Source organism: Staurois parvus, unplaced genomic scaffold (assembly GCF_062004578.1).
Source record: "Staurois parvus isolate SC_StPar_1 unplaced genomic scaffold, SC_StPar_1.0 ptg000170l, whole genome shotgun sequence".
NCBI classification, from domain to species: Eukaryota; Metazoa; Chordata; class Amphibia; order Anura; family Ranidae; genus Staurois; species Staurois parvus.
Window position 1 is genome coordinate 7,058,067 of NW_028317966.1, and position 25,692 is coordinate 7,083,758.

Below are 25,692 nucleotides of genomic sequence, written 5' to 3' on the forward strand. Positions count from 1 at the left end.
TGGGAAGGGTACACAAACACTGCACAGTGGCGAATCGGCAGTCCCAATCAAGGAGAGCTGCAGTGGCAGGAGGAGGAGTTGGAGGGGAAAGAAAACACAACCTGTCCCACCTCCCAGCTCTCTCCTCCTCTTCAGATCTGCCTTGTCTCCTCCAGAGCTAAGCTGACAGGAGTAGTGAAGCTGCTTTCACTACTCCTGTCAGCGTGTAGATAGTAACTGTCCATGCGGTTCCCCCCACCTCATATGATACCAGTGCGCCCAGGGCAGCCACCCTCCTGCCCACCACTTTTCCTGGCCCTGCAGCTGTGCATACAAACCAATCAGCTTTCAGGTTTATTTTGTCAAAGCTTAATTGAACAAGTTGAAGTTAGAATCTGATTGGCTACCATGCACAGCTGTGCCAGATTTTCAACTCTCCAGCTTTAGTAAATCAACCAAGTATCATAGGAAATTTCAATGGTACGTCATGCCATCAAGCGGCCAAAGCCTATTCACACACAACAAATGTATATGCACTTTCATCAGCCAAATTGGTATGAAAATATTTCCAGATTTCTGAAGCCCAGGACCATAGCACTGACCATGACGACATTATATTGAGGCCTATGCCGCAGTGAGTAAACCTTGAAATAAATCTATGGCGGGATCCTGGTTCAGATTAATAGTCCTTCCCTTTTATAACACAATGTACTGTATGTGAAGTGCAAAAAGGTCAATAAGAAGATATCGGAGGGCCTGCTAACAAAATATTCTCTGTCCCGACCCTCCCACAGGACAGCCAAGGTAATTTCACATTTTCACATAAAGATTAGATGCATCAAGGACATAACATGAAAACCTTCTCATAAATAAATGAGATCATCATAAAACAACTCATACCCATTCTGTGCATTTCCCATAACATCATTTGGTTTAGATTTCTGTAGAGTTCAATAACTGGATTTGTTTTCAGAATGCGTAGACCTGCATTATGTTTAGGATCTGTATAAGAAGCCCAAGTCTCACAAATCCCAAAGACCTAAATTTATGTGGTGACAACAAGGATAGCTTTGTGGAGCACTGGCAGCGAGGAGTATAGAGCTGTGGGAAGTCTGGATTTTTCAGGACACAGGAGGAATTCCCTGGATACAGAGGTACAGCCAGCTCCTCCAGAGATCTAACCCATGCTTTCTCAACCAGTAATAAGGTTCCCCCTAGGGGTCCTTCTGCCAAAAATCTATCCTATGAAAACATATTCCAGGACCTAATTTTTTCCATCAAGGGTCTTGGATACTAGAAATATCTGTATGGACTTTTGGGGGCACTGTATTTGAACTGGTATGTACCATGGGATGATTGACAATTGCCAAAGTAGTACAAATGTAATAATGTGAAAGTGGTTGTAAACCTCAGACATGAAATATAAACAAAACATATCTCTCCATATTGTGTACTCAATCCAGAGCACTAAATGTAATTTCTGTCTGCTGCCTCATTCCTCTGCTATCTGTATGAGTCACTTTTGACAGGTTTTCTTGACTCCAAGAAGAAATATGTGACAGGGGAGGGGCCTCCAGCATACAGCCTGTGATTGGCAGCTTCACCTCTATTCTTGTGTGCTGTGTGAAGGAATTTGTTATCTCAAAGCTTGCCAAGAGTGTAACTTCAGCTCCTCCCCCCCTGCTTTCTGAAAGCTCAGACAAGCTGTATAGATTCTGGGCTTTGAACAGATGTAGAGGAGAGATGATCGCAGATAAACAGGTACAACTTACATAGGAGGATTAATTTTGTCTCTGTCTATCATCTGATGCCAATCACCCCACTTGGCATTTGTAATGGTTTAAAGCAGAACTAAACCCATCGATTTACCGGTTTAAAAAAAAACTGTTACATTCCTGGCATGCAAACAATGCTAACTGTCACATTTCCTTGTGTTATCAATCAAACTGTCATACCATCCAATGGTTGGTGTCATAACTAATCACATGTACAGCACCATGGCATTCGAAGGTCACACAATGACTAAGATGGCAGCTTCCTTGGCTGAAAGGGATAGGAGGGTTTAGTTCCACTTTACCCCGGTTCACATATATGCGGCCATGCGGGCCGCGTTTTGCGTGGACACGAGAGCCCATTCATTTGAATGGACTCCCGTGCCCCGTGACATTCAGAGAAGTCCCTGCACTTCTTCTGAAAACACAGCCCGCACTGGAACCTCGGTTTCCAGTACGGTTGCATTTTCCAGTGTGGGCAGCGTGCCATTAAAACTAATGGCACCCGCCCGCGGGTCTGCATTCCTCTGTGCTGGTGGTGCAGTTGCACGGATTTTTGTGTGGATCTGCAGCGGCACCACCCGCACAGAACCTAGCCTTAAGAAACACTGCTCTAATCCATTACAATCTTATGGTGGCCATATGCGCTTTCATAAATGATTGGTTTCTTTTCCAATCGCTCTCTCTAAATAGGATGAATTGACAACCCAATCGATCAATATGCAACACACAGGAAAATGGATTTTAATCAATAGTTGGAAGATACAATTGTAAATTACTGGTTGCATCTTTTTCCACCACGCAATTGTATAATCTGATCAATCAAAATACTCATTGGACCGTGACATCAGGTAATAAGTGAATCCGTGACAAATTCTTCCTTCAAATGCACTCACCAGAAGCGCATATTAACCACTTGAGCCCCAGAGGATTTACCCCCCTTAATGACCAGGCCTTTTTTTGCTGTTTGGCGCTGCACTAATTCAAATGATAATTGCGCGGTCATGCAATGCTGTACCCAAACGAAATTTACGTCCTTTTTTTCACACAAATAGAGCTTTCTTTTGGTGGTATTTTATCACCTGTGTGCTTTTTATTTTTTGCGCTATAAACAAAAAAACCACACAACTTTTGAAAAAAAACAATATTTTCTACTTTCAGCTATAAAAAATATATCGTAAACTCAAAGTTAATCATAAATTTAAGCCAAAATGTATTCTGCTACATGTTTTTGGTAAATAAAATCCCAATAAGTGTATATTGATTGATTTGTGTGAAAGTTATAGCGTCTACAAACTATGGTATAGATACTGTAATTTATGCCTTTTATTGCTATACAGCGCTACACTAATTCAAATGATAATTGCGCGGTCATGCAATGCTGTACCCAATCGAAATTTATGTCCTTTTTTTCACACAAATAGAGATTTCTTTTGGTGGTATTTGATCACCTGTGAAATTTTTATTTTTTGCGCTATAAACAAAAAAACCACAAAACTTTTGAAAAAAAACAATATTTTCTACTTTCAGCTATAAAAAATATATCGTAAACTCAAAGTTAATCATAAATTTAAGCCAAAATGTATTCTGCTACATGTTTTTGGTAAATAAAATCCCTTTAAGTGTATATTGATTGCTTTGTGTGAAAGTTATAGCGTCTACAAACTATGGTATAGATACTGTAATTTATGCCTTTTATTGCTATACAGCGCTACACTAACTCAAATGATAATTGCGTGGTCATGCAATGCTGTACCCAAACGAAATTTACGTCCTTTTTTTCACACAAATAGAGCTTTCTTTTGGTGGTATTTGATCACCTGTGCGCTTTTTATTTTTTGCGCTATAAACAAAAAAAGCACAAAAGTTTTGAAAAAAAACAATATTTTCTACTTTCAGCTATAAAAAATATATCGTAAACTCAAAGTTAGTCATAAATTTAAGCCAAAATGTATTCTGCTACATGTTTTTGGTAAAAAATCCCAATAAGTGTATATTGATTGCTTTGTGTGAAAGTTATAGCGTCTACAAACTATGGTATAGATACTGTAATTTATGCCTTTTTTTGCTATACAGCGCTGCACTAACTCAAATGATAATTGCGTGATCATGCAATGCTGCACCCAAACGAAATTTACGTCCTTTTTTTCACACAAATAGAGCTTTCTTTTGGTGGTATTTGATCACCTGTGCGCTTTTTAGTTTTTGCGCTATAATCAAAAATTACGAAAATTTTGAAAAAAAACAATATTTTCTACTTTAAGCTATAAAAAATATATCATAAACTCAAAGTTAGTCATAAATTTAAGCCAAAATGTATTCTGCTACATGTTTTTGGTAAAAAAAATCCCGTGCATTAACGGGCAAACTGGCGCTATCTAGGAGGGGCGCTAACACTATCGGAAGTCACCAGTGACACTAATACAGTGATCAGTAAAAATCTGTTCACTGTAATCAATGACACTGGTGACAGGGCAGTGAAGGGGTTAACTGGGGGGGGGCGATCAAGGGGTTAAATGGGATTTCTGGTGCACAAGCGGGCAAACTGGCGCTATCTGGGAGGGGCGCTAACACTATCGGAAGTTGCCAGCAACACTGATACAGTGATCAGTAAAAATCTGTTCACTGATCAATGACACTGGTGACAGGGCAGTGAAGGGGTCAACTCGGGGGGGGGGGCGATGAAGGGGTTAGACGGGATTATTGGTGTATTAGCGGGCAATCTGGCGCTATCTGGGAGGGGCGCTAACACTATCGGAAGTCGCCAGCGACACTGATACAGTGATCGGTAAAAATTGGTTCACTGATCAGTGACACTGGTGACAGGGCAGTGAAGGGGTTAACTGGGGGGAGAGATTAAGGGGTTAAATGGGATTACTGGTGTACTAGCGGGCAATCTGGCGTTATCTGGGAGGGGCGCTAACGCTATCGGAAGTCGCCAGCGACACTGATACAGTGATCAGTAAAAATCGGTTCACTGATCAGTGACACTGGTGACAGGGCAGTGAAGGGGTTAACTGAGGGGGGCGATCAAGGGGTTAAACGGGATTATTGGTGTACTGGTGGGCAATCTGGCGCTATCTGAGAGGGGCGCTAACACTATCGGAAGTCGCCAGCGACACTGATACAGTGATCAGTAAAAATTGGTTCACTGATCAGTGACACTGGTGACAGGGCAGTGAAGGGGTTAACTGGGGGGGGGGGATCAAGGGGTTAAACGGGATTACTGGTGTACTGGCGGGCAATCTGGCGCTATCTGGGAGGGGCACTAACACTATCGGAAGTCGCCAGCGACACTGATACAGTGATCAGTAAAAATTGGTTCACTGATCAGTGACACTGGTGACAGGGCAGTGAAGGGGTTAACTGGGGGGGGCGATCAGGGGGTTAAACGGAATTACTGGTGTACTGGTGGGCAAACTGGCACTATCTGGGAGGGGCGCTAACTCTATCGGAAGTCGCCAGCGACACTGATCAGTAAAAATCGCTTCACTGATCAGTGACACTGGTGACAGGGCAGTGAAGGGGTTAACTGGGGGGGGCAATCAGGGGGTTAAATGTGTCCTAGTGTGTTCTAACTGTAGTGTAGTGCTTGTGTACTCACTTTTTGGATGTCTTCTTCTCTGTCTGGAACAGAATGTGTCCAGGCAGAGAAGAATGACATCATATCCTGCCCTGTGTAAATATCAACACAGGACAGGATAGGACAGGGACCGATCATGTGATTTCAGCCAGAAATCACTGGCTGAAATCTAATGATCGATCCCTCCTGGTTCGAATCGTATCACCCGCGGGAGTGCACGCGCGCGCGCCCCCTACCCGCGAATGTGTCGGGAGCGCGGAGCACGTTTTAAAACGTGCTTTTGCGCTCCACTGCCGCCCTGCACACGTATATACACAGTGGCAGGGCGGCAAGCGGTTAAATGCGCATTGAAAGCAATAGTATCAAACTCCGCCAACCAGGTCAACCTATTTCACTGTCGGACACAGGTAGATGAAATGTGAAGCTGTCATGCACCAGAAATGGGAGATACCTCTAACAGATCGCTCAATCCTCAGCATAAAATTAGCCCCACGTTGAAGGGAACAGCTCACATAAGAGCCCAGAGAGAGAAAGCGCTAATGGTGCAGTATTTTTATTGAAATAGTAAAAGCAGCCACGTGGAGCAAAATAGATAGGTAAAACCACTTACAGAGATGGCCGCTAGACCATCGTATGGACGCGGCGGCGTAAACATCAGCACGTAGGCTCCTCACTGATGCATTTCATGCATGTGCACGTTATCAAAGGGATCCGCCTCCTTTGCATCAGTGAGGAGCCTACATGCTGACATCACGCTTCCGCATCTACATCAGCATGTAGGCTTCTCTGTAGAGGAGGCGGATACCTTTGATAATGTGCGTGTGCATGAAACGCGTCAGTGGAGGAGCCTAAGTGCTGATGTCACGCGGCCAAAAAGCATCCACATAGAGCAAAACAGATAGGTAAAACCACTTACAAAGATGGCCGCCAGACCATCGTATGTATATGGCCGCGTGACGTCAGCACTTAGGCTCCTCTCTGACGCATTTCATGCACACGCACATTATCAAAGGGATCCGCCTCCTCTACAAAGAAACATACGTGCTGACGTAGACGCGGCGGCCATCTTTGTAAGTGATTTTACCTATCTATTTTGCTCCATGTGGCTGCTTTTACTATTTCAATAAAAATACTTAGCGCTTTCTCTCTCTGGGCTCTTTTGTGAGCTGTTCCCTTCCACATGGGGCTAATTTTATGCTGAGGATTGAGCGATCTTTTGGAGGTATCTCCCACTTCTGGTGCATGACAGCTTCACATTTCATCTACCTGTGTCTGACGGTGAAATAGGCTGACCTGGTTAGAGGAGTTTGATACCATTGCTTTCAATGCACATTTATTATGCGCTTCTGGTGAGTGCATTTAATGGAAGAAGTTGTCACGGATTCACCTATCACCTGATGTCATGGTTTTCTTTTGGACTTTTTTGATACCATTGATTATTTTCTTTGATTTTGTTTGGGGTTGCTATATTTTGTTGACCTGTTTCACTACAGTCACGATATTTCTCACCATTGCGCTGCACTTTCAGTGCTACACTATACTTATTCATTTAACTTTGCTTCTTTGTATATCACCTTAGCGCCGATATAGAGCGCTTCACTTATAATATACTATATTTGTCGCTGTTTGTTCACTCAAGTCACTATTTATTTAATTTATTAGAACGCTAGAGCGTAGAGAGTTATTTTAATTATTTTATTGCTTTACATCATTTTCACTAACACTGCACTTTTTTCTTATCTATCGTTCAGGAACAAATTACCAGAAAAGAGGGTGCCGAGGAGGAGATGCAAGAGGAGTTGCCGATATATTCTTTTGAAGGAGGTTTTGCTGTTGTATGCACAAGTACAAACTGAAACACATCTTCACTGGCTCATTTCAGAATGGACTGATCCAGCTATTGAGTGTTTCCAGTGTCATACGGGAGTTGCTTTGCTCAGTGGTTGTTAAAGTTTTCAATGAGTTTGCCTTGCTTCAACTTTTTAGTTAAGGTTAAGGGCTTGGCAGCCCACCTATATTAAAAAATGAAAAGAAAAGTTCAAAAAAGTTGCCCATGGTGGGGATTTTTTTCTAGCCAAACACATAACAGGAAAAATGCCAAGCTACCTGGCTGTCTTTCAGCAGCACCTCTGCACTTGACACTGGTCCCTCAGATCACTGGCTCTTCAGCTCAGCTTTTTTGTTGCAGCATCCAGCTATACAGGCCCACCCTTTGCCTCTCTATAGGGATTCTAAGGACTCCATGAGTTCTCTTACTCCTCAAAAACTTATAGACTTCCACCAGTAACCTGGACTTGCTATTTGACTCAGCTCCAGTCCTGCAGACTCACTTAGCAGTCCCAACTCTCCCAGTCCTGTGGGTAGGGATTTCCTCCAATATGGAGTCTTGTCTCCATAGTGAATCACCTCTTCCAGTTGAACAAAGACCTATCTCCAAACAAAGGCACCGAGCTATGGCCTGGCTTATAACAAGTGTGTACACCTGGATACACACACACCTTGCAGGTCTCCAGGAAGACCTGGACACAGGATTGAAGGCTTTGTCCCACCCAAGACACTTTGAAGCCTTCAAGTTCCAAGCCTTGATCCAGGATTACAAAACCTAGGGAAAACTGAAAGCTAAGGTTGTCACCTCATCCCTTTAAAACCAAACACATTAATTACACAGGCTCTGAGGCTAATTTAATGCAGATAAGGCACCCAGTGAGTTTAATTACCACCTTAATCAGCCACAGAATCTGTGTAATGAATACGTATTTGGTCTTAAAGGGATGAGGTGGCAAACCTACCTTGAACAGTTTTCTCTGCTCACAATAAACACTGTGGAGCCAGACACTCTGTATTAGTGTGAACCCTGAACCCTGTGTCTGTCACACCAGATATAATGTTTTATTGATGTCACTCTTGGATGCATATCTCATATTTATTGGTTGGTTTTGATACTGGCTATCCCATAGGTGAGCGATAGTGATAAAGACTGGTTTCCCAGCCTGCACAATATATTGCCCCTCTCAAACATGGCAGAATTGCTGGATTAAATGCATGCCTTCTCAAGTCTAAAATTTAAAGAACACCTGTAATGGAAGAATTACATAGGCTGTCAATTCTGAGCTCTCTTCTTGAGAATGTTTGCTCCTAGACAGTCATGCTGATATTTTAACTTCACTGCTTTCTGAACCTGGAACAAGCATAACGATAAAGAATTCAAATCATTTTCCGACACTTGGTATGCTTGTTCCAGGTCTCTGTGACTCAACAGTATTTAAGAGGGGCACACACTGGCAACAGGAAGTTTCTCAAGGAGTCCACTATGACAAGTGCAGGGCCATGGATAAGGGGGTACCACCAGTCCCTGGATACAAAGAAAAACAAACAGGCTAACGCATTTCGAGGACGCAGCCTCTTCCTCAGAGCCAGGCCAGGCTGTGTCCTCAAAATGTGTTAGCCTGTTGGAAGTCCAGGGTTCCACTTATGGACTTATATGCAGTGTGGATTGGACAGCGCTGTTTAGTGTGATGTGCCTTTGTCCTGTATGTCAATTGTGAGTATGATACTTACTTTTTATCCTTCCAATAAATATTTTTTATGATAATGCACTAGGCTGGTGCGCTCTCTGTTTGTTTGTCTTTGAATCCAGTGGCATTGGACTACCCTGGTCTGTTGAGGGCAGCAAGGAGTGTATGTTCCAGGACATCTGAGTTGTTATCATAGACTTAGCTTAGTCCATCCCCAAGCGCAGGAGTACAGAGTTTGCTGTGTTTTCGGTACCACCAATCCTCCTGTACGGGTCCCAGGCGGTTGGGCGAGTCAGATGTGGACAGGGAGGGTGATTGGCACTGCAGGGGGAGCACTTACTGGAACCAATCCCCTGTACGGCTCTTTCTGCAGCAGCTGAAAGCTGGCTTCTTTTCCTTTCCCCCCACTGGCTTTCAACTACTGTAGAGAGAGAGCCATTTGGGGATCAGTTCCAGTAATTATCCCCCATCATACCCATCACCCTCCCTGTGCACCACGAGTTTCCCCCTGCTTCCCAGGCCCCCCTGTGTGCCCCCACCCCCGCAGTGCTGCTGGCTTCCCTCCTCTCCTTCCCACCATCAACTGCAATCACACAATAGGATCCTTCAGGATGGCGAGTGAAGGAAGGGTTCGGTAAATATGTGGGTACCAATCACTCACTGTGTTCATTCAAAACTGATAATTTTGATACTTCCACGCTATAATATATAAGTGACACACATAAATTGATACAAAAGGTAAGCAGCCACCACAGTATTGCAGGCAACAACACATAAACATATAAAACACAGAGGTGCGGCGCTTCTGATGATCACAACAAAATAAAAGAAAATATGAAATTAAAGTCCAATGGTGTCTGGAATAGATAGAGTTAAATGCCTCTTTACTTAAATAGTACTGATATCATATAAATTCCAAAATAATAAGTTCCAATACGTTGGGAGAGTCCACCATCACCAACACCCCAAAAAATGCTGTCTCTTACCAGACCATAATGACCTCTCAATTGAGTATGGGTCAAAAAGCGCATTACAGATTCCAAAGGTAGGCTGTGAACCTGAACACTTTTTGGCTCCAAAAGGACAAACTGGCCCCCAGGTGTTGAATGGAGGAAACGCCGGCTGGATCACAAAAATATGCCATAACCAGGACATTTGTTCCCAACTGGTAATCCAAGCATAAAGCTAAAGATGAACCTGTAGAAATGAATCATCCTCGTATAGGACAATACCATTCAAAGAACAAGAAAAATCCTCATAGTATAGTACATTCAAAAGGATTTATTGCCTTAAAACGTGGTATTACACGTACATCAAAGAAAAGATAAAAACAGCATGTCACCATATATCCCAATGGTATGTTTCAAGCCCATAAGATGGCTGCCACGTTCCGGTATGTGCTGATGTCATGCGCTCTGGCTCCTCCCAACGCATTTCATCATCAGTGACATCTTCAGGGGTGTGGCCAGTGTCCGGACGCAACACCTATATATAGGGAGAAGGGAGCCCATCTCCTCCCCTAATCTAATCAGAGTATGCACTAGAACGGAAAGAAGGGGCGTCTGGCCAAACACGCCCATAAACATTCATAACTGAAGCATACTAAACTGTGTTTTTTTTTCGGGGGGGGGGGGAGTTTTGTCAGGTTGGCTGTATGGTGCCCCGTGGTTCTTGACAGCAGCCCTGGACAGGTGTACTTTAAGAACAGTCTGTGCTTCTTCTAGCTGCCAATCCAACAGACAGCTCCAATGAGACAAATGGATGAAGATGCTCTCTGGTCCCCCTGCCTTGATACTGCACTTGGTATTTGGTGATGCCTCAGGATCCTGACTTGGTATGGCCCCTGTTATCTATCTTTCATCCCCGCCTTTATTTCTATTTGCAGTCCTTCTTCTGATTCTACAGTGCAATAACCTGTTTTCATATAGCCGTTCTCTGAAAATCCTGGGTTGCATATAATTATTTTACAAAATGTTCATCCTAACCAATTTATACATGGATCAAAATATGTTTTTTAAAAAAGGTATAAATTGGCTCTGATGATAGAAAGGATAGATTGAAGATGAATATACTGTATGTCTATCCAATTTAACCCTCGATCTGCAATAGCAGATCTGGGAATAATAGTACGTTTAGCTGTCATCTGTAGATACTTCATATATAGAACATGCCTCTGTCTCCTCCTTATTCCAAATTTACTTCCCATACACTTGCTTCCCTTCCCCCACTCATTTGTATCTTGTCCCAGCTGCTGCACTGCTGACTTATATTGCTTTAAAAAAAGGACAGATGGCCCATGAATGTGATATATAGCCGTGCAGGGTGGAATAAGGATTCATTTTTTTTTGTGCAGGCAAACAGAAAAGATCGTGATCATATACTACCACACTGATATATAATATAAAAGATCCTGACATCTCAGATTATGACAGCACCACTTTGGTTTCAGTTCATTAAGTATCAGCTCATATTATTGCTCTTGCTTACAATGACATTGAAATATGGGTCACATAGGTTATGGCTGTAGATGGGTCCCTAATCCTGAGGGGCCCGCAGGGTCTTCCTGCCACTCTCTATATGATCAGAGATTCTGTGATTTGATTTCATTCTTACAGGGTGATCTATTCAACTGTCAGTTGTAACCTGCTAAAATCACATTACATATATGATCTATTGTGAACGTGACAGCCATCGTTAAGCTTTCAAGAGACTGCATTGGGATTTTGCTTTCTCTTTATGTGTTTAATTTTCATGATCAGGCCTAAAATATTTTTTTTTCCATATCAATATTGCATATTAATTTTCTGCATATTCATTCCCAGCTAACATGTGGAGCTTTAGGGCCCGTTCACACCCCTTGCAGGGCAGTTTTTTTTTCTGCATTAAAAAAGCATGGAAAGTAGGTTATATGGGTTCCAATGGCATAGTTCACACCAGTGTAGTGTGTTCCAGTGCTTTTCAGTTCACAAAAAAAAAAAAAGTAAAACATGCTGTTTTTTTCCTGCACGGAACTGTACTGGAATACAGTAGAAAACATCAGAAACGCAAATAAAGCAACAGACCCCAGTACCGTGAAATAAACAGGAAAGAGAAGCAAAAGAAAAGTATTGTCTTAATGAAAATAATGATTCTGCAATTGAAATGACCCAGAAAAAGGAGGAAAAAAGCATCCAGAAGGCATCTGGAAATGCATCAAAAACGCATTAAAGAAAAACATAAAAAAGCACTGGAATGCATCAAAAAAGCACATGCAGAAATGCTTCCAGAACAGATCTTGAGGACATTTTTGGGGTGTGAACTGACCCTTAGAGCTTTTGATGATAGAAGCTAATTTTACACAGCAGTGTCTCTCATGCAGGGTGCATCAAGCACAGGACCCAGTTTAATCTGATCAGTGTAATGCGTTGGTGTGGGATGGCTGGCATCCAGCACCCAAAACATCCAATAATGCTGCAAACCAGGGTGCACGGTTTCATGTATTGCCATGGTGATGGCTGGTGGCCCGCCCACATCATGGCAATGCATGACCCTGTCCAGGGCTACAGCCACCATTGAAGAGAAGACAGAGGTCCACCTCCTCCGCCTGATTCGGGGGGGGGGGTCTGTGATTGGAGGGTGGGCTTCATGATGGGGGGCTGTGTAAATGGGGTGCTCTGTGATGGTGAGGCACTGATGGGGACTAAGATGTGATAGGGGGGGCTCATGTATAGGGCCAGGCACTGCTAGGATTGTAAAAAACCTTGTGCAGCTTTAGGCAAGTGGAGCATTAATGCGGCAAATGTAGCCCTCTTCCTCCTAGCACAAATCCTCTCCATCCAAATTCTACCTCCCCAGCACAAATCCTCTCCTTCATCCAAATTCTACCTCCCCAGCGCAGATCCTCTCCTACATCTAATTTCTACTTCCCCAGCGCAAATCCTCTCCTTCATCCAAATTCTACCTCCCCAGCGCAAATCCTCTCCTTCATCCAAATTCTACCTTCCCAGCGCAAATCCTCTCCTTCATCCAAATTCTACCACCCCAACGCAAATCCTCTCCTTCATCCAAATTCTACCTCCCCAGCGCAAATCCTCTCCTCCATCCAAATTCTACCTCCCCAGCGCAAATCCTCTCCTTCATCCAAAATCTACCTCCCCAGCGCAAATCCTCTCCTTCATCCAAATTCTACCTCCCCAGCGCAAATCCTCTCCTTCATCCAAATTCTACCTCCCCAGCGCAAATCCTATCCTTTATCCAAATTCTACCTCCCCAGCGCAAATCCTCTCCTTCATCCAAATTCTACCTCCCCAGCGCAAATCCTCTCCTACATCCAAATTCTACCTGCCCAGCGCAAATCCTCTCCTTCATCCAAATTCTACCTCCCCAGCGCAAATCCTCTCCTACATCCAAATTCTACCTGCCCAGCGCAAATCCTCTCCTTCATCCAAATTCTACCACCCCAACGCAAATCCTCTCCTTCAGCCAAATTCTACCTCCCCAGCGCAAATCCTCTCCTACATCCAAATTCTACCTCCCCAGCGCAAATCCTCTCCTACATCCAAATTCTACCTCCCTAGTGCAAATCCTATCCTTTATCCAAATTCTACCTCCCCAGCGCAAATCCTCTCCTTCATCCAAATTCTACCTCCCCAGTGCAAATCCTCTCCTTCATCCAAATTCTACCTCCCCAGCACAAATCCTCTCCTACATCCAATATCTACCTCCCCAGCACAAATCCTCTCTCCACTAAATCCCTTCTCTTAGCACAAATTCTCATCCCCAAATCCTCCTCTTAGCACTGATCCTCTCAACCCCAGCACCAATCTTAGTTTCCCCCTGTCCAGGTCAATCTGCCCCCCAAATTTACAGACCTCAGATACAACATGGCATGGAAGATTTTCTTCCTTCCAGGCTCCTCCTTGTGTGCGTCAAGTGACACTTCGGAGCCAAGGAGGAGTCTAAGGGAAGCTTCCTTCTGCTCTGAAGTCTGTATCAACTGCAGCTGGCAGACAGCAATGGTGGCTGCAGCAGTGGTGGGGGATCTTAGCATTGGGGACCTGGGATACCCTTCAGGAGACACGGGTAACATGCCCTGGCTACCCAATGCTAGCAGCACCCCTGGTATAGGTGGCCTCTGATGTATAGGGGCAGCTCTCATGTGGTGGGGGCTCTGGTGTATAGGGGTAACTCTGATGTGTTGTGGTGCCTCTGCTGCAAAGGAGTGACATGAAAGGGGGAGCTCGGATGTGATGGGGGCTCTGACATAGTGGGAGGATCGGATGAAGGTGATGAGAAGCCTCTGATGTGAATGGGGGACTCTGATGTGAAGGGGGAAACTCTGATGTGATGGGGGAACCTCTAATGTGAAAGGGGGCTTCTGATGTAAAGTTAATTTCCTCAAGGTGTGCATTGTTCCAAGCTCAGATTTCCCATTGATAAGTAATATTTACATTTTTTTATATAATTTAGACTAGGGTGCATTGAGATTTTGCATACTTTTAAAGGGTGCCATTACTGAAAAACCTTGAGAAACACTGGTACACAGAACTCATTGGGGTGGATTTACTAAAGACAAGCAGACTGTTCACTTTGAAAGGGAAGTTGCACTTTGCATAGGAATTTTTTTCCCAGAGCATAGTTAAAGCATTACTAAGCCCAGGACCCTGCATTTACTACATCTGGTCTCCCACAGTACACACAACATGGAAATGCAATTATTTTAGTAAATATGAACTGCTAAATACCTTTTCTCATCAGCAGTTGGAGCAGTCTTTTGACTTCAGCAGAGCACTGGTTAAAGCTTGTAGGAGGAGTTTTCTTTCTGCTCTAGGAGGATGCAGAACCCCTGACTTCTCTCTGGACAGTGCTGATTGGCCCTGTGCTGATCACATGCACTCTCCCAAGAAACAAACAAACTCTCTAGCAGTACACACCAAACTGAGCATGTGCAGAAGGCCTACAGTTTCAGTCTGTCTTATCAGCGTGGGCATTTGAACAAGAGGAGGGTCAGACTGGTTTTACTGTTGTGGATTTAGTAACACTTTAGTGAGATAAAGCGTTGGTGACATTTATCATCAAATCATGTGCAAACAAAAATGCTGTGTTTTCATTTTCCTTGCATATTATTATTATTATTATTATACAGGATTTATATAGCGCTAACAGTTTGCTCAGTGCTTTACAATATAAGGGAGTACAATTACAATACATTTCAGTACAGAAGGAATGTGAGGGCCCTGCTTTGGAGCTTACAATCTAAAGGAGGGGGGAGGTGATACAAAAGGTGATAGCTGCGGGGGATGATCTGGCAGAGGTGATTCAAGTACAGTTCTTAGGTGGAGGTCGGGTAGGCTTCCCTGAAGAAGTGCATTTTCAAAGATTGTCTAAAGGCAGACAGGGTGGGGGCTGACCGGACATGCTGTGGTAGGGAGTTCCAGAGGATGGGAGAGGCTCTGGAGAAGTCCTGGAGGCGAGCGTGGGAGGAGGTGATGAGGGAGCTGAAGAGGAAGATATCATGGGAGGAGCGGAGTGGGCGATTTGGGTGGTATCTGTGGATGAGGTTGGAGATGTAGCTAGGGGCAGTGTTGTGGATGGCTTTGTAAGCTGTGGTTAGTATTTTGAATTTTATACGTTGAGTTAGTGGAAGCCAGTGAAGGGATTGGCAGAGAGGGGCAGCAGTTTCTGATCGGTTAGTAAGGTGTATGAGTCTATCAGCAGCATTCATAATAGACTGAAGGGGGTATAGCCTGTGTAACGGTAGACCAGTGAGGAGGGAGTTGCAGTAATCGAGGCGGGATATAACCAAGGCATATGAATATTCTTTTGCAAAGTAAAACTTCATCCCAGAGTCACACTCTACGCTCAGCATATGCAAACATACTCCTGCCTGGTATTGATACATTGTATAACACTGTTGTGGACAAAATCACTTAAACAATTCTGTTTGTAAATTTATAAAACCACAGATTGTATATATATAAAAACAGATACATTATTTCAACAGAACTAAAGTTGTTTTACATGATGTCAAAAATTATTATTTTTGACAGATTGCTCATACACAGTACATACACGCGCGGGAGCACACACACGGGTGCGTGAATTCTAGCTGCATTCTGTCACATCCAGCTATTCCAGATGGTCTGTATTTTGTGTTTTTGTGTAAAACACATTTCCATATCCACAGCCGACCAGGAGCCGTTCTTCATAGGGAAATATCAGCGGTGCCCAGTCACACTACATGCTGCCTTGCCTAAGATAAATAAAGAACATGCATGTAGTAAAAAAAAAAAAAAGGCTTACAACAATGGACTTAAAAAAAGAAAAAGAACCCCTGATACCTCCTATTCCGCAACACACTCTTTCCTCCTTCTAAAGGTAGGAAGTCTCTGCTTCTATACCTCCAAAATATGGCCAAGAGCTGAACTCCAAAATATTGGAAAGCCTCTAAACCACCATCAACAGCGGAATGTGTACACAGTGAAAAAAACACATCTGATGGAAGAAACACCAATTCTGTAAATGGCACATTATGACACATACTATAAAATTTGGGCAAGCTAATCACACATTAAATTCTGACTCATGTAAGACTTTCCTGGAGACAGCTTCAGATTTCTACACAACCTATACAGCAATAGGCTTGCTACAGACTGATATTGACTATACAGAGCTTGCCAACCATAACTGATGAGCGGAGACCAGTTGAACACTGGTTTTACAACAAGCAGTGACTGCAGAGATTTTTTTTTTTTTTGCATAGCTACATTGGCCCACCTTAGCCTCATAGCCCTCTCTGCTAAGAGTGTCTAATTACTGTCTGTGCCGGCCACGCTCCTCCGCCCCTCGCCTCTTAACATAGCCTCTTATGTAGCTTCCGGGGCTGGAGTGAAGGGGAATACTATAAAGTGTCACACTTGAGTGACAGCTCAAGTCACAGAGCTTGGGCTGCTGGCATCACATCAAGATAGTGGCACATAGCAGAAGTCTCAGTCCCGTTGGTTGTCTGCACAAGGTAGGTTGATAACAGAGGCGGACTGCCCGAGGGCCCGGGGTCAGTAGGGGGCCCATGAGATGCTCCTGGTACCTTTTATTGGCTTTTTCATAGGCTTTTTTGGGTGTGGGCGAGGACACAGGGGCCCCATGATCCCCTATTGCCTGGGGGCCCCATGAGTTGTCAGTCCGCCCCTGGTTGATAAGGAAGGTAAATAACACGCAGAGAACACAATAAATGCACATATAGTCTTATAGGAAGATTCATGTTGAAATGGATTATCTAGTGACAGGGTCTCTTTAGTGCAGTGTTTTTCAACCTTTTTTCAGTGAAGGCACCCTTTAAAATTATGGACAGTCCGAGGCACCCTTTAAAATTATGGACAGTCTTGAGGCACCCCATTCTAAAATATAAAAAGCTATTCTAATAGTTTTATATAACACAGCAATATCCACACATGTAGGACACCCAACATTGGAGGTGATTTCTTCTTCCAAAGCAAATACACTTTTGCACACTGGTACTGACTAGTATTCCAGTGTTTCTCTTCTCCCTCAGTTTTTCTCCATCACTGAGCTAATGTGACCCCAGCACTGATGGAGAGGGGCAGGAGAGGGTCAAACGAGGATGCTGTGCAGGCAACCCACATCCTCCTTATCAACTGATGATGTCATTGGTTGTCAGGACGCTAGAAGATTGTAATGGTGCACAATGAAAACCTGTGGCTTTGTGTAACTAAAAGGCAGGCCTGTTCCACCTGCTGGCTTGTATACAAGTTTTGGGCAATTTTTGGAGATTTTGCCAAGGCACCCCTGAAGAAACCTCATGGCACCCCAGGGTGCCTGGGCACCCTGGTTGAGAAAAGCTGCTTTAGAGGACAAGTTTACTATAAGTTTGCATCCCTGTTCTGGCGCCATCTAGTGTACATACAATATGTTCCATCAGTCAATGGTTATCTACTAGGATCCAAAGCAGAGTGAGGTTAAGCAGCTTGACCTTTCTACCTTATATATAGCAAGCTCTAGATTTAGACATGAACTATGTTACAGTTAAACTCAAGTAAAAGTAAAAGTGCTTCCTTCCAGTGGAGCTGTGCTCAAACTGCAAGGGTCAATTGCCCATATGAGTCTAGTCTAGCAATTTTTCTCATCCACTGGGCTGTGGCCCACTGCTCGACTACAGCCTCCTTCCTTCTGGGCCTCAAGCTATCTGCAGATCCCATAAGATGCCACAGTGCCTCCTAGTTCCTACAGTCCCACCCAGCCTCTCACAGTGGGTCATAGAGCCCCTCAACCTATTACAGTGTCCTCAGGCCCCCTGAAAGCACTAAGCCTCCACAGTACTGTTTCTAGCAACCAACAGTGTCCTACCATGCACACCTGTCCCCGCAGGGCCCTGTAGTCTCCAAAGGTGCCCCTACAAAGTCCTCAGCTTTCATGAGAGACCCCCAGCCTCCTCCAAAGACACATCCCCACCAAGTCTGCTTCCAAGTCCCCTAACATCCTCCACAACCACCATCCCCCGCAGTGACACCCAAGCCCATCCAGAACCTAGCAGAACTATATTTCAATACATATTTTACTTTGACTCCTCCGTGCTGCTAGACCAGCCTCTGTAGCCTCTTCTCCCCTGCACTCCGGCAGTCTAAAGTCCTCTGATGTCATCAAGACTGATGCAGGGCCTATAGCCCTGCATGCAAAGTGCGGACAGTGAGAAAAAGTCCACCACGGGAGTGTAGTGGAGAGCCATCTGCCAGAGGAGTGGAGGGTCAGAAAAGTAAAACTGATTTTCCATCCATTAGTCAGAAATGAGCAGATAACCTTTGCCATGAGGACTTTAATTTTTGCAATTTTCTTTCAGACATACAGAAGATCATACAGAGTTACAGTATTATATTATTATTTGTCTTTGTGTTTGCTATTAAGATCACACGTTTCAGATTTTTGTTGCTGTGTTTTTTATAATGTGTATGTTAGGATCGGAAGTGGCGTATTGTGACATCAGTACATTTTCTTTTTATAGGCTCTGGAGATTGGCTTCTCAAGTGAAATGCCCTGAAGGAGTGACTCCTCTCAATGGAGAACAGAGGAGGTGTCTAAATACAGAGCCATCACTATCGTGACAACTCTCACATTCACTCTCCTTTATCTGACTACAGGATATACCCTTTTGTTCCTTATCTTTATGAAATGACAACTGCATTACATAAAAGGGTAATTGAAATTCTGCTGCGTGCTAATAGGATCCCACTGCCAGCTATTATGTCGTAAGTGACCAATAAAAAAAACTATCTTGTACATTCAGTTAAGCCTGTAAGCCCTGGCTCTTGCCTCCAATACAAAAATACGAGTTTTTATGCTGAGAACTTGGCTCAAAATAAACATTTACTTCACAATGAAATACATTGCTTTGAACAGCTTTTGCCTCGCTGAGTATTTTCACAATGAATGCGTTTTTCCTGCTCTTTAAGTTGCTGTCCAAGCCTCTCTGAACTCCGTCTGTCTATGTAAAAAGAACTGTTTGTTCACCCTTTGAAAGTTCTGCTTGAGAACTGGGTCACAGTCCATTATTTTTGGAAATTCCTTGTTACAAGCCAAAACCATAATGTCTGTGTCTACCTTGCGCTTTCTCTCAAAGCTGGATTTAAACCTCAGAAGATAAGTTGGAAGAAGCAACGCTTCTGTTTTGGAAATACTCGATAATGGCTTATTTAATAAAACATGACACTAATTAAAAATATGAAAGAGTAAATTGCTGATGGTGCGCTTTGCATTTTAACAAACCTTTGACATATTTAGACTCTGACCGCTTTCAGATAAAAAACAACAGTAGTATTGGTCTCCAGTAGGAAAAAACTCTTTTATAAATGAGTATCATATTAATCATTAACTAAAATGATGGCATTGTGCAGGTAATGACAGAATTCCAGGTCATCCAGAGGATAGATAATCTTACCTTTCCATTAACTCTTGTTCAACTGGTATCTAAGAATCAGGTCAGGTCCATATTTCAACTGCAAGGCTGCAAGGGCTATATTAATGTAGCGCTACCCCCATAGGAGCCGTTCGTTCCTGGTGGTTTCCCTGACCTTGCAAGCCTCCCGACACCTCTGACACTCTGGGTTCAGACATATTTCAATAGTAGAAAATAATAATGCAAGAGACACAATTCTTTAGTAACACCTCTATATTAGACTTGGTCAACAGAATAGACCAAAGGAATAATGGGTTTAGGGTGCACAACCCCAATTATCACATAAAAGCAGAAACACTGGTACACCAGAAACAGTCAATTAGCAACAATTAGCAACTATGGCCCTAGGAAGGAAGAGGTCCCTTTAACTAGAGATTGCATGTTGAGTCTTGTGATGCTACAAGTTCCTAATATGGTGGTATCCTCTGTCTTCTGCTAGCAATGGTGGTGTCCATAAACATTACTGAATACTAGTAATTTAATTAAGTTAAACAAATAGGCTATGGTACTGCTCCTGGTGACTGAGGTGCAAAGATGTCTGCATTCAGTGTCTCTAGAGTGATGACAGAAAGAGGTTGGGCATTCGCCCACTCACCAATCCTGTAGATAGCATGGCCTCCTAGGAACAAGAGTTCTTGAACAGACTATTGACTGTCTGCAGAGATGTGTAACGTTACTGCCTGAGAGCCTGTCAGTGCGGCAAGCAGTGGTGTCTGTGTGGGGGCCAGACAGTGGCATTCCCCATTCAGAGAAAGGCTAAAGTGATCCTTGTTTTGATGTGATTCTTGTTTTCATTCATTCACTTTTAATACCCTGATACAAGGCTGAGTTTCAAATGAGTGCAATAGACATAAGGTAAGCAAGGTCAGTCATTATTTGTACACCAAAGAAATACCTATCATCAATGACAGAGCCTGATCATCCACAAGGCAATCTAGACAGGAGACTAGGGCCCAGTGAGTGTCCCCAGAGGCAGATTTACCTTCTTGCAATAACCCAGGGAGATACTGAATTGTGTGGCTGTCACTTCTCATGGGAGGATACACTTGTAGGCAGTTGACATTGGATGAGCTGGGACATGCTAGTACAGACAATGCAAATGAGGCAAATTCTCTGTCAATGTCAATCCTGGGATGAGGAAAAGATGCTACCTTTGCCTAGAACCTTGTTCTGCTTTAATATGCCTCCGATCAGAAATTTCAAGATATTAGCAGTGTGACAGGGAAATATATTACCTTCAGTTTTTTTGGGGGGGGGCATTCTGAAGAGTAACTTTACAGCCTTAACAGGTTCCTTGCAATATGTGAAAACATTCTCTGCTAGCTGCTTTCAGTTTAAAGGAACATCATTTACCTTGTTTTCTGTTTTATTATTTACTATATTATGTCTGAAACATGGACCTTGGGTATGTTCTATGCTTAGTACCTGCATGCCTCCTCCAATGTCATCACACTCTCTTGAGTGGTGGGGAAGGTGCTTGGGGCCAGGGGTGGACTGACCATTCAAGAACTCGGGCCTGTCAGTAGGGGGCTCCATGAAATGCCCCTGGTACCTTTTATAGGCTTTTTTTGAGTGTGGGGAAGGACACAGGGGCCCCATGATCCCCTATTGCCCGGGGGCCCCATGAGTTGTCAGTCCGCCCCTGTATGGGGCAGCCATTTATTTGAATAAGTGCTTGAACAAGGAACATCATTATATTATACATTTATTTTCTGTATTATATCCCTGAATATACAAGGGGCATTCAAGTCAAACCAGGACTTTGGAATTTATATAATAAAAGAACATATTTTAAGGAGTGGAAACTGCATTTATTTATCGACATACTCCCCTGCTACATTTATACTTTTATCCCAGCATTTTACTAATGCCTGGAAAGGTTCAGCATAGAAAGATTTGTCAGTATACCTGAACCTAGGACCATCCTAGGACACCCTGCTTCACTCTGTCATCATTCTGTTCACCGTTCCCACAGAAAGATTTGTCTCTTTTGCAATTTCACAACAGGTTATGCGTTGTTTATCCAGGATCAGGTGTTCCACGTGCTAAATGTTCACAGGAATGACTGATGTCGGCTGGGAACCACCACGGCTGGGATAGTCACTGATGGACGGATGGCAGTCTTTGAAACATTTACATCATTCAAATGTCTTACTGCAGGTGATCATCTCATCACTGTGCTGTGCTTGCAGTCTTCTGTAGATATCCACGTGTTTTATGCCTTCATCACCACACGCTGTTCCATGCACGTTTTAACACTGTTAAAAACACTGCCATCTTGTTTAATGGTCTCTGTACTTGGCCTGGGACATGTGCGCCGCCTATCAGTAATAAGACACACTTGCCACTTACTACAGCATGTAGTACCGCCACACTAGCATCCCTTTTTATACCTGAAAAATTAAAAGTCCTGGTTTGACTTGAACGCCCCTTGTAGATGCACTGATCTCATGGTTTAATTTATTTGCCTTTATTTGTCTAATTACACATGAACCTTGAGTGTGCTCTATGCTTAGTAGCTGTGTTTTGGCAATTCTGTACCTCCTCTATTGTCATCATACTCTTCAGTGTTGGGGAAGGTGCTTCACCAATTACCACAGTGTCAACACCAAGCAGATGCCGATAGTTCAGTTCATTTAAGTTTTCTACTTGGCTAAATGCTTGTGTGTGCTGAGCTCTTTGGCCAAGGCATTGCTTATCTCTCATTCAAGGAAAATCTATGCTTACACTCTTATATGTACAGGTCAGGACCTGCAACAACAGAGGTCTGAAATTGCTCAAAGCTTATCTTACGGGCTTAGAGGTTTAAAGACTTTAAACATCCGTTATATAGTTACATAGGTACATGGTTAGTCTGGCTGAAAAAAGACAAAAGTCCATCCAGTTCAACCATTAAAAAAAAAAAATTATAATCCTATACCCACAGTTGATACAGAGGAAGGCAAAAAAACCCAGCAAAGCATGATCCAATTTGCTCCTGCAGGGAAAAAAATTCCTTCCTGATCCCCGAGAGGCAATCGGATATTCCCTGGATCAACTTTACCTATAAATGTTAGTATCCAGTTATATTCTGTGTATCTAAGAAAGAATCCAGACCTTTTTTAAAGCAATCCACTGAGCTGGCCAGAACCAACTCTTGAGGGAGTCTATTCCACATTTTCACAGCTCTTACTGTGAAGAAACCTTTCCATGTTTGGAGATTACATTTCTTTTACTCCAGACATAAAGAGTGCCCCCTTGTCCTCTGTGATGACCTCAGGGTGAATAGCTCTACATCGGGTTCACTATATGAACCACTGATGTATTTATACATGTTGATCATATCCCCCCTTAATCTCCGCTTCTCAAGAGAGAAGAAATTAATTTCCTTTAATCTTTCCTCATTGCTGAGATCCTCCATGCCTCTTATCAGTTTGGTCGCCCTTCTCTGTACTTTCTCCAGTTCCCCAATGTTCTTTTTGTGAATTGGTGCCCAAAACTGAACTGCATATTCCAGATGAGGTCTTACTAATGATTTGTACCGGGGTAATATGATATCTCTCTCTCTGGAGTCTATACCTATCCTAATACAAGAGAGGATTTTGCTCGCTTTAGAAACCGCAGCTTGGCATTGCATGCCATTATTAAGCTTGTGATCTACCAGAACCCCCAGATCCTTCTCCACCATTGACTCTCCCAGTTGTACTCCCCCTAGTATGTTTTTCAGGCATTGTTTCCACAATATTTTGAAGATATCAACCCAAACATGAGGCAGCGCAGTGGCTAAATGGTTAGCACTTCCGCCTGGCAGTACTTGGGTCGTAGGTTTGATTCCCAACCACGGCACCACCTGCTTGGAGTTTGTATGTTCTCCCTGTGCCTGCGTGGGTTTCCTCCGGGTACTCCGGTTAACTCCCACATTCCAAAGATGGTAGGTTAATTGGCTCCTGTCTAAATTGTCCCTAGTATGTGTATGTATGAATGTGAGTTAGGGACTTTAGATTGTACACCCCTTGAGGGTTAGGGACTGATGTGAATGTACAATACATATGTAAAGCGCTGCGTAAATGGACGACGCTATATAAGTACCTGAAATTAATAAATAAATAAACATAGGCCAAGAAACACTGGGGTCGATTTACCAAAAGTGGAGCATGCAGTCTAAACTCTAGATTGTCAATTCTTGTGGTGACTGCATTGGTTTCATTTTTACAGGCCTTTTTTCTTTTATTGTCACCTGTTCATCCTGCCAGTAACAAACTTCCTTTCCCTGGGTGACAACTCATTCACCTTACTGAATCTATAGAAAAGTAATGTTGTCACTATAGGACAGGACTACAAACATCTTCTCTCCTCTTCTACTTATCATAGAGGAGAGGGGTTTTACATTCCTCAAAGATTGTTGGGAAAAATGTAAGTGAGTGCATCACAGTAAAGGAGCACAAGAAGCTATCAGCTGACAATATTTCTGTCAGAACCAAGTATTACAAAACACTTTTATTGGTATATTAAGCAGACTAAAAGGGAACAAATAAGAGAAGTTCACTGCTAGGGTTTACATAACATTTTAAACTGTCTGACAAAGAGTCTTCGTAAAGAACCTTGGGGTGGGAACAGCTGGTCTTCCTCTTCAGTGATGGGTTCCACCACTACTTCTAAGTCAGGTTGAACCCACCCACCTTTCCTAGCAAACCTGGGATTGCTATACTATAACCCCCAAACCAAGCTGCTTACTTACCTAAAGATGACAGACAGACCTGCCCTGAACAGTTGCTTTGATTACTTCCTTTTATTCTAATACAGCAGCGCTTTGCCCATCTCAGTCATCTTCTGCACTGGCCCTTGTGTCAGTTATCCAGCAGTGTTTAACTATACTACGGTTGGGATCCAGCAATATCTTCTCTGTGTAATATCAGCTAGGGACAGATCTGTAAAATTTCTCTACTTTTATACTCCTTATTGTCTCTCCGTAATTTACCCAACATTGGATGCTAACTGTCCTAAGTGCAAACAGAAAACCTGGTCATTTCTGCATATGGTCTGGTCCTACTCCCACATTCAAAGGTTTTGGTGTGAGATTGTGGTAGATATTAACATGGTGGGGGCACGACCATAGCAGTAGACCCATTGGTGCTCCTCTTAGGTGTATGTGACAAGATAGCCACTTCCAACCAAAAGAAAGTTTTTGTATTCTTTGTCACATTTTATGCCAGAAAGTCTATCCTATCTAAATGGAAATTACGGGAACCTCCTAACATCCCTTGGTGGAGATCAATGATTAATACTGCCTTACCTTTGTATAAACTTACATATATGGGGCGAAAGTGCCCTAAGAAATTTGACAAAATTTGGGCTGCTAAGGTAGAAGCTAGAGACCTAACATTATGATACTTTGCTGCCAGGGTCCTCTCTCATAGAGGTCTAAAGTATTGCTATATATAGTTGTATATGTGGCTTGAAAAATGGAACTTGCTTATGATTATGGATTATCTCCCATCTATGATGTCCTATTGGCTCACTTTGACCCTCCAGTGCCCCCCCCCCCTTTTTGTTTTCTCTCCATACCCCCTTCAGAAGTAACTTTGCGGATTGACCGATGTGACCATTTGATCTGATGTAGGATTTCTTAATAATTTCTGCCTGGTAAAGGTGAATAAAATTTATTCTATTATAAAAAAAAATCATTATGCCTCTCTACAATCTGTTTGCTTTCTGAGTGTGTCTATGAGTGTGTCTATGCCAGGGCCAATAATTTACATGGAACTTGTAAGTACAGAAGGCATTTCTTTGGGCACTGTGATAAGCCAAAGGGTGTAGATAGGCTGAGAAAAAAAACTAGTGCAGACTCAACTTCATTCTTCTTGACTCCTCGTAGCTGAAAGCTCCATTCCACCAGTGCACTATACACAAAAACTATAT